The sequence below is a fragment of the Callospermophilus lateralis genome, chromosome 4 (genome assembly GCF_048772815.1).
Source record: "Callospermophilus lateralis isolate mCalLat2 chromosome 4, mCalLat2.hap1, whole genome shotgun sequence".
NCBI lineage: Eukaryota > Metazoa > Chordata > Mammalia > Rodentia > Sciuridae > Callospermophilus > Callospermophilus lateralis.
Genome location: NC_135308.1, coordinates 42,435,220 through 42,446,870, shown reverse-complemented (window position 1 = coordinate 42,446,870; position 11,651 = coordinate 42,435,220).

Below are 11,651 nucleotides of genomic sequence, written 5' to 3'. Positions count from 1 at the left end.
ATGATTTCTCATATAGTACAAGAAACTTCTGTCTACTGTCCTCAGTTCTTTCCAGTGTCTTTTCATTCTTTTGTATAAAGAACAGTTTCTTCCTTATTTCAGAAATGAAAGTAAAATAAAACAATAGGTGTTGAGAGAAAGCGATTTTCATGGCTAGGAGAGTCCCTAAACAGAGTTTTTGCAAGGCCTGCCAACAATTCAAACCCCTGTCTGCTCTTTACCAGGGCCATTCTCAGGGCTACATCTGCAGCAAGCAATCTTGAGGGATGAGATAATGTCTTCTTTGGGGACAAAGAGCAGGCTTGTATCCTCTTTGTGACCCATATGTTGTAGAGATTCTGAGTTTTTATATTCCTCTGAAGACAGTTGTATTACTTTCTCTGTTGTTTTAGCAGGCACTTAACATAGCTAAATTCAAACTGAAAAAAAACTACCTGTTTTTTCAGCAATAGCATGAGTTAAAATATGTTAAGCTTTTCTCTATCTGGATTGCTTAAATATCCCACCACAAATGTGAGGTTCAGAGACTAGCCAGGAACTTTTGTAGAATTTATATACGAATATGGGCTTCCTTCTCACTTTCTGGATCTTTCTTTTCTGATGTTTTCACACCCATTTCTAGTGACTGTGCCTGTCCCATGCTTGGTCTTCTAGTTTTCTTCAAGCCATCAAAGGAGAAATATTTTTCCTCAAGTTGTTCAGGCCAAAAGCCATAACAATGGAAATTTTGCTCAATGCCATTCTTGTCCTAGAAGTGTTGACTGCTGTCCAGTATTTGCCTACTTCTTTAGCTCTCCAATGCTTTAGATAGTAAACTTTGGGGGAAAAAATAGAAAACAACTATCTGTGAAAGCTTCAGATCAATAGCAGATATTCTGGTATACCAGATTCAGTATCTGCTCTTCAACCTTAATTGAGAAAGTGAGATTTATAGAACTTCCTGTCACCATCTATCCACAACACACAGCAGCTTGACTTTCCATATGCCACTTTATAAGAACCACTACCATATTTTAAAATTATAGGGCTTTACGATACTTAATGGAAAAATTTGCTTATTACAGGAACAGTAAAAAATAAAATGATTATCTTATCCAACAAATAATTGAGACTTAAGTGTGAAAATAAAATCTTCAAATAAATTCACTTCTGTAAAAATAAACCCACATATTTTTAAATTAATACAGAAAGCCTCTAATCAAACTATTGACTCAACCAATTTCTCAGATTCCTAAATGTTTCTACAAAAAAGAGGCCCATTATTCCCATTTTAACATTTCTATGCAAAATAGTTAGGTTTAAGACTTAAAAAATACACTTGATTTTAGCCAAAAGGCTGAGAAGACAAACAACAATAAGTGTTTGGCCAGAATGTGGGGAAAAAGATTCACTCATACATTGCTGGTGGGACTGCAAATTGTTGCAGCCAATATGGAAAGCAGTATGGAGATTTCCTTGGAAATGTGGGAATGGAACCACCATTTGACCCAGCTATCCCTCTCTTCGGACTATACCCAAAGGACTTAAAAACAGCATACTATAGGAACACAGCCACATCAATGTTTATACCAGCACAATTCACAATAGCTATACTGTGGAGCCAACCTAGATGCTCTTCAGTGGATGAATGGATCAAGAAACTGTGGTGTATATATACACAATGGAATTTTACTCAGCAATAAAAGAGAATAAAATTATGGCATTTGCAAGTAAAGGGACGGCCTTGGAGAAGATAATGCAAAGTGAAGTTAGCCAATCCCCCAAAAAACAAATGCTGAATGTTTTCTCTGATATAAGGAGGCTGACTCATAGTGGGGTAGGGAGGGGGAGCATGAGAGGAATAGATAAATTCTAGATAGGGAAGAGAGATGGGAGGGAAAGGAAGGAGGCAGGGGATTAGCAAGGATGGAGGAATGTGATGGACATCATTATCCAAAGTACATGTACAAAGACACAAATTGGGGGTCAACCTACTTTATATACAAACAGACATATGAAACAAAATTGTGCTATATATGTGTAATAAGAATTGTAATGCAAAAAAGTACATATATAAAGACATGAATTGCATGAACATATTTTATATACAAAGATATGAAAAACTGTGCTCTATATGTGTAATAAGAATTGTAATGCATTCCACTGTCATGTATTTTAAAAAATCAATTAAATAAAATTTAAAAAGACTTAAAAATACTACAAATTGAGATCTTCTAGTACACATTTGAATAGATATGTATTCATAAAGAGAACTGCATCTGGTAAGAATAAACTGAAAAAAAATAACATAATTTGTTCTGTAAAGGAATACTACATATTGAATCACCTAAAAAAACTTTTCAAATAATTTTTTAAAATGATCATCTCATATTAAAATATTGCTACATACAGTGAATTGGTTTGGCCAGTTTGAGTTAGTAAAGAGAGAACTGTTAAATGAGTCCCCAATATTTAATAGTTTTTTTTTTTAATTTTGTAGGAGAAAAATAAAGTCCAGTAAAAATTACAATAATATATTCACAATGAAAAATTGTATTGTACCAAGGAACACAGGCATATGTAATTCCCAGAATGGAATCCTCATTCAGAAATGCCATTGGTTATTTTATTGCTCTTATTGTCCCTCTTCAATTGGAATAAATTTTTCATAGTTTTTAAAAGGGTGGATCTACATCATAATTTATTATATGGAAAAAATGTTATAATAGAAAAAATGCAACAATATTGAAGCTTGATAAAATAATTCAGAAACTCTACTGAAAAATCATGTGGTAATAATTTAAATTACAATGAAAAAGTAGTCCAATTTATTCCTTCATAACCATCAATGATCTCTCAAAAATCTCTTTATAGCATAGATCCCTTTAATGCACTTCAAGTTTTCCCATAGCTGTACCATCTTCATTATTCTCAAATGACTTTGGATATTGCTTTCCCAAAGATTTAAATTATTTTTACACACAGAGTGCCTCACGGAAGATCAGTGAACCAGGATGCATGACTGGTTATTGCTGTCATAATTTGAAAGACATCCGGAACAAGACTTAAGTGAGGTCATGGGATATTTCTACTTGAAATTGAGTCATTAGTATTTTTAAAATGTAACTGACTACATCCTAAGAAGAATTTTCACCACTTCATCTTTCGCATTTCATTGCATGCCTAAGGCACTGAGTTGAGTGCTGCCTTGATTCAAGGTTTGTATTCTCTATATATCACATGCACAAAAATTTATTTCTTGAAGTTATTTTCCACTATTCTAGTATTTTATTCTGGTCTTCATATTATAAGCTAGGTCTTCAACTAAGACTTAAAGTTGCCTTCATCCATCTTTTATCTACTTACTTTTCAAATTCCAGTGTTCTTCAATGTTTCCCACTCTAGAAATTCTTTTTATTTTATTCCTGTGAAATTTCATTTGTGGCTATTAAATTACCCATACTATTCTTCTGAGCTTCAAACTCATGTATTTGCATGCTTACAAAACTATTATGTATTTTAAAAGCACAAACCCACAAATATCTGAAGCAGAATTCATCACTTACTACCTCACGTCTCTAGCATTCCAAATGGCCAAAAATGACACTATCATTTTCACAGTGATTCAGTCTAAAAACTCAGTTTAATGTTTACTTCTCTTGTCCTGCACTAATATTGCATAATCATGCCCCATTGGTTCTTTGATGTTTATTTTCATCACTGTATCCACTTGACTTGGGTTGCTGTTTACAATGTCCTCATTTTTTTACCTTTCCTATTTTCAATTGCCTTTACCCTCCCCATGTCTCTAGGCTTCATTTTTGCGAATTAATTTCACACAACAACAGTAAAAGCTAAGGCTCAAAAATGTAATCATGTCAGTCTTCTAAATGTGGATTCTGATCGTCTTCTCTTGGTCTCCCTCCTTGCCCTCTACATCCACATACACTCCAACCAGATGGAACCTGCTTCAGATGTTGCCCATTTCTCTGCACCTTTTTACTTGCTCTGGCTTTTGTTTCATTCCATATTTTTCTACTCTTTTCCCTACACACAAGAAAGTTACACCAATCACTTTGATATTCCTTCCTCATTTTCAAGGCTGGCTTTAAACATTCATTCCATGTTAAAACTTTCTTCCCTTGACTCAAGATTCCTGGTTAGGAACCTATACATACTGCTATAATTTCTACGGCCTTGCCTATTACTTGGTATAGTAATTGTGGAGTTACTTCTTCAATATTCTGAATAAGCAGATGTCTCCTTGACAATCACCATGTCTATTTCTATAAATTCATCACTTTATCGTACTTAGCACATGGTAGGATCTGAAAGAGCAATAATGTATTTTTGAATGATAGGATCTTTATTTCACACAATTCTTTTTTTATTTATGTCTTAATTCTGTTAGTAACTTTACTATTTGTATTAATGTCCTTAGGAGGCTACCTCATTTTTCACTATCTTGTCACTTCCAAGTTATTTTTAGGATCTCATTTATCCTCTGTGGTGTATTATGGTAACTGTTCTAATAAACTAATCCAAATGTTTTAACTTTTATCTGCGTAGATAATATACTCATGACTAAGCTTTATACTTACATTTTTATTTTCAGATTTACATTTAACTTGCCATTTTTAAGATTTTTATAATGAACTTTTATGATTTTTTGTAGCTCTATCTTGTATTCTCTGAAATTCAACTTTAAGTGTCCTATAAGTATATTCAATTATTTCTACTTTTTCCATTTAAAATAATCTTTATACATTGAATACATTTCTGACTTTCTTTTGATAATGTGTATCATTGGGCTTTTAGAACAGCTTATATCCATTCCCATAATTCTCAAATTCTGCCACCTAGTTTCAGATTTTTATTCACAGAAAATTTTTGACACTAAGCCTGATACATTATCATGGAAGAGTATTATAGTTGGGAGGCAGGAAGATTTTTTTTATATATGAAAAATGTCTTGAACTGACAAGCAAATTCAATCTCTCTCAAAGTACTATCTTTATACATATCATCTGAATTCATTGTGGCTTTTATAAGATAAGAATAATCAATACCTGGAGAAGTAAAACCTCCTTAGAATATTGAAATAACTATGTCTGATATGTGCTCAGATCCATAATCATTTGAGACTTTTAAAAACATAAGGATTATGTATAAATGCCTATAATTTCTAAAACTTTGTTGTGTCTGCTTAAAATTCCTAATTTAGTATAATCTTCACTTATTTATATGTATCTATTTCTTTGCACAAAGCATATGTTCCTTCTCATATGAACACTCCACTTTCCCCCCTATTGTTCTCCTAAGATTCCTTTTTAAATACACACATAAAATTTTTGTATACAAATTCTAGTTGTCTTTAACTTAGCAACCGGTCTAAAATGTCATCTGTCTTAGATCTAGAACAGAGTTAAGGAATTATTTTCATAACCTCGTTTTCAGGTATATAAATTATCTCCTCACTGTAGAGAGATAAAACTACTATAGCTAAAGAAGTTCAGTAACTTTATAAAGTCTTCCAGTGAGTATGAGGGTCAGGTGTCTGAGGACTAAGGGCTCTTGAGCCTATTCCCAGTGCTTTTGGCAATGCTTGAGTAAGTGCACATCATTGCTGTGCACTGACTTTGTGAGGCCTCCTATTGAATCTTTTTATACTTAATTTATACTACTTCTTAGTATTCTGAATAATTTCATATTAATTTCTTTGATCACAATTATATTTACTCCTACCCATTTCATAACTCATTTATTCATTCTTTCATCTATAAATATTTATTGGCTACCTATTCTATGCCATGCACTGTGCAAGGTAAAGAACTCACACATGAGCCATCACCAAGAGCTTACAGGCCAGTGGAAGATGTGAAGGATTAAGCAATGTGGTTTGAAAAGCATTCCTATGTTCCCTGTGCCATCATACAGAATGCGTTAGAGAGACATCCAATTGAAGCAGGGATGAAGACAAGAACAGTGATCAAAACAGGACAAAACCTAAAGGATAAGATTAAATAACCAATTGGTTGAAAATCATGTTCTAGCCACAAGGACTAGCATGCAGGCAACCATGGTGCATCATGGCAACTTAAAGTGTTTAAAATGGCTGCATCATAGAATATAAGAACATGCCCTAAAAACCTGTTCACAACTGGAGATGTGAACAAAAATAACATCAATATAAACTCCAAAATCCTTGTAAGGGAAGTTAGATTTCATCCCAAAAGACAGTAAGGAGTAGAGTGGATGTTTCAAACATCCCATCACAAGGTGAATAAAGAACACAAGTTCATTGGGATGCTTGACCTTGGCTTCAGATTCCCATTTTAAAAGATTTATCTATATGGTAATCACCCCACTTAGCTGTATCCCAATTTGTAGGTCTGTCCATGCTTTATCACAATATAAGAATTTAGGATTTAGAATTAGTACATGTAATAATTACCATAAATTATTGAGCTCTTTACAGTATCAGAGATTATGCTAAGTATTTACATTTGTTATCTTTAATACCACAAAACAATGAAATAGTCCATTTTGTCTCCAAATTACAGATGAGAACTTTGATGTTCAGAGAATTTAAATAGTTTAACCAAAAGGAGGAGGAGGGGAAGAGGATGAGGAGAAGGAGGAGGGGAAGGTAAGAGGGAGGAGAATGTCATATAGCTAAGAAAGTCACATAGCTAGAACAGGAAACTTAGTGTCAGTTTTTAACCCATGCTTTTTCCATTGCTTTCTTTTATTACTCGTACTTCCCTTGCATGAAATGTATTCTTTAGAAGAATACCAGAGGGTCAATATCAAAACTTGAAAACAGAAAGTGCATTTTATTAAAAAGTGCCTATTTGCTAAAATCTTCAGAGAGATTAATACCACTTAAGATACTTTTCTAAGTTAGTAAATTTTCTCATGTTAAATTTTTTTGTCATCATTATATAGTCAACTCAGTTAAACCTACAAAGCACAGACTGAGTCAAAATAGTTGCTGATATCTATGGGTCCAATATCTCTCTGTAGTATTGTTTATAAACTTTATATTTCTGTCACTGGTATTCCACTTTCATTTTTCTGTTTTATGCTTATTTTAAAAAAATAAGAACAAAATACAATGGAAACTAATGTTAAAAAGTTAAACACTACAGGACAAAAATGAACTGTGGCTGAAGTTCAAGTACTGACCAACAAACAGCACCATTACCAGTATTCCAGAATATTCTGTCTTCATTTCTTGATCAAAGTCTATACTCTGAATAAGAAAGCATAATGTCATAGATTTCATTCTATAATTTACGACAGTGCAGTTTTGAAAGTATATTGTTTAGAGTTTAATACTGCTGTTTATTTACAAGATTACTGCAAAGAAATATACATGACAGTATTTCCCACATGCACATACCTAAAGGCTCTATCAGGAAAGAATTTGCCTTCACATTTCTTTCTAATACTCTTTCTTGCTAAAGTCACTTGGCAGTTTACTGGTCCAATATGTTTTGGAACAGTAACCAACAGATTATTCTCTTGTGTCCCCTGTTAATATCACTGACATCCTATTGTTAAATCAGTTCTTCCTTACTTCCATTCTTCCTTTTTTGTGATGCTAGAAATTAAATCCAGAGCCTCAGCATGCTAGGCAACTACTCGCCACTGAGCTACATCCTCACTTTTGTTCACTATGGAATTAAACTATTATTTTATTTCAAAACCTTGGTCTTCACTAACATCTGCCATTTATTATAGTCATGTTGGCCTTTTAGTAACATGACAAATTTATTATCACCTGTAAACCCAGAAAACATATTTCCCATACCCTATTACAAATTACTTAATATAATAACAAACAATGCTCATATATCTTCAACTTTCTATATTTCTTACCTATTATCTACTTAAAAATCCTGTGCTCTGTTCTTCCTAAGCCATAAGTGTGTGTGCATATGTTTCAATTAATGTTTGTTAGATATGGCACACAGGCCTGTGTGCATACATATACAAATGCGCACACACACACACACACACACACACACACACACACACACATACACCCCTGTGAAATGAGACCAAAAGATGAAGTAATTGTGACAAAAAAATATGTGAATTTAATGTTAAGACTCTCTGCTTCTCAGCTCTGAGCAAAATTATCAGCATCCAATAAACCTTCTTCCAGTGTGAAATATGCAATATTTTCCTTCCTCTGCTTCATGTCATTTCTATACTACCCAGTCAAAAGAAAGACACCTCAAATTTTGATGATCCTATTAGCTACTCTCAGCAAGATTCAAAGTACTCCTATGATCACCATTATTATTACAATTTTGGGAACACTGCAATACATAAATAATAGCATTCAGAAAATTATAAACATTAGACTCATTTACATTTTATCCTGAAAGCTCAATTTTAAGGTTCATCTTCCCCAAAGGCTTCTCTGTATAGAAGAGCAACTGCAAAATTTCTCCATATCTACATTTTTATTTCACTGTTCTGTACTGAAAATATGCAGCTGACACTTGGGTACACATAGCAATTTTTTTAGTACAGAAAAAACATTTACACACACAAATAAAAATGAACATGCAATAATTGACTAGGACTTTAGTTTAAGGTAATATACTGAGTCCCTCTAACAATGAATATCTAAGGACTCAGAGAAAAGAATGTAAGGAGTACAAATTGCATAGGGCCCATGGGCTTTCCAGAAAGACTTTGAAATCCTTTAGCTTGCATATGAAAATTTATTGCAAATGGATTTTTACAGCACAGGGATGTTACTTAAAGAGCAATTCAAGGCTCAGTGTGATATTTAGATTTAATATTTTACAAGCTTTACAGTTAACTTCTTTTAACTCCTTGGAAATTTAAACATGATATAGTCTTCTAGCTGAATGAGTATATTAGACTTCTCATTATTTATGGTTTCAAAGACCAATCCAATAGTGTAGTAGAAAAAGCATAGGATTTACTATCTAACCACCATGTTTTCCATCTTAGATCTGCTACTTTGGCCAAAGTCATCAGATAAGCTACTAAGTGCTCAATAAAATGGAGAAATATTAATGCATCTCTCTTTGTAGGAATTAGAGAATATGAAGATAGTATGTCAATACTCAGTAAGTGTTAGTAAACTTTCCTACTTAGAAAATGTCTAAGAAGAAATCTGATTTCCTGTGAATGGTACTTCATTTTACAAGGAAAAGAAAAAAAAAGCCTTTTTAAAAATATGGGATTGGTTAAATAGTATTTTACTTAAAGTTCCCTATTTATTCTATAATTTTCAGTAATACATTTAGATTTCATAATTTTTCAGAAGCAACCTGAAAAAATGAGCTATTATAAAATAGGAAAGGAGCATATTCTTCCTGTTAGGCTTCTTAGAAAGAATTTTGTTTGTTTAATCTGAACAATTAGCATATGAGTCCATGAATTACTTTGAAGAAAAGCTAAGTTTGAAAAATGTACTTAATACTGAATAAGATATTATAAAATGTACAATACTAGATTTTGGAAAACCTAAGTTCTCTTCACTACTCTTCTATTTACCATTCCTGTAAGTTTAGGCAAGATGATGTAAGGTTTATGTATAATTAGATCAAAACAACGGCCACGTCTACAGAGAATGCCAATGAGGATCAAGTAAAATAATATAAACATGCTTTAGAGACGTCTGAAAGGAAGATGCAACTATTCTCATTTTATTCATTCAAAATATTTCTTTGATTCTAAAAAATAAAATTCTAATATTCATAATATACATGACTTTTTAAATAGTGCAATTTATGTTTGGGCTTAAACCTAAAAGTTAAATAAAGACTGACATTGGTGATTTTACACAATTGGATTTTACACAATTGGATGAAATAGTTCATTTGATCAGAGTGAACTTTCAAGTACAAGAAACATAGGAATATGGTTTAAAAGGTGAATATGAAGAATGAAAATGAAATGGAACTGAATCCACTAAAGACTATCCACCTCATCTAGGCCTCCCTTTGGGCATACAGTAAGGAATGGTAATAATCAGAGGCAGGTAACTTCTTTTCAGAAATTGCTCAGGACTGCCCTCAGGACTGGGGATCAACTTTATATCCATTTCTACAGATCTCCACTTCCCTGCCACAAATCCTGGATATGAATTAAGTTTCTTTCACCTCAGTTGTGCTAATTATTGAGAGTCTTTTCATCTCCTAACTGATGTAGCTTCAGGTGGTGTTATGATTTGGATAAGAGGTGTTCCCCAAACCTCCGGTGATAAGCAGGAATATTCAGAGGTAAAATGATTGGACAGTGAGAAATGTAACTTAGTCCATCCTAGTTTGAAGGCACTGACTGAGAGAGAACTGTAGCCAGGCAGGGCATGGCTGAAAGAGGTGGGTCACTGGGGATGTGGCCAGAAGGGTGTATCTACCCTGAAGTCCCTTTCCCCAACTCTGCTTCCTGGTTACTCCACCAGTGGAGCAGCTTTCTTCCATTGAGCCCTCCCCTACCTTGGCCCCAGAGCAATGTTGTCTGCTGTCTCTGAACTAAAATCTCAGAATCCATGAACTTTTTCTCCCTCTAAGTTGTTCGTGTCCAGCACTTTTGTCACAGCCACAAATAGCTAACAGAATGGATGGGACACTCTCCATCTGCATGGATTTTATTTTCTGGGCACATTCTCAATGCTGTACACATCTCACCCCGAGAATATTTAGAATAAACCTACAATGTGTCAATCCAGGAAACGTGCCTTTGTAGATGGATCCCATCCATGTAAAAATACATCTCCTCAATGTGGGGCCAAACCTTAAAGAAATTAAAATTTTGTAATGGAAATTATTTACATATCCACAATGTGATTAAAAGAATACCCAAAATAGCAAAACCAACAAGAAACTCCCCAGTGTCGCTGCCCCCTATCTTATTTCTTTGGAATTGCAAATTTATTTCCTTAATTTCATCTTAGTGTCCTCTCTACAAAAATAAGTTCAACTGGGTTTGGTTGCACATGCCTGCAATCCCAGCAACTCAGGAGACTGAGGCAGGAGGATTGCAAGTTCAAAGCCAGCCTCAGCAACTTAGCAAGGCACTTAGCAACTCAGTAAGACCCTGTCTCTAAATAAAATATTAAAAAAAAAAAAAAAAAGACTGGGGATGTGGCTCAGTGGTTGAGAACCCCTGGGTTCAATCCTCGGAACAAAAAGAAAAAAAAAAAAAAAGGTCCAAAAACTTTCACACACTCTTAAATATGCAGTCCATCAATTCATCTTCACCCTGCCCTACGACTTATTGCTACATTTTAATTTTGTTGCTCTTTTAGTCAAGCTGTTCAAAATTGGATATAGAACATTAAATTTGGGATAGAGGCCAGGAGTTTGAGACACCTTTGTAACCAGGAAGGTCAAGATTGCATAAGAAGTCACAGCATGAAACTTTGAAGGAAGAAAATGCCTCCAAAAGGAAGAATAAAGATTCCTTATGATAAAACTCTTACAATTAATTAATTTCCTAAAATAATCTGATATTTGGAATGGAGATGATTCATTTTCCATGCCTGAAATTATGATCTTTTAGTCCCAGTGAACATTCATTCTGTCCTCAAAGCAAAACTAATATATTGAGAGAAATGTATGACTTTTTGAATGATATTCTTTCCCAGGTCAAGAAAAAGCTTCACATCTGCAGTTGGA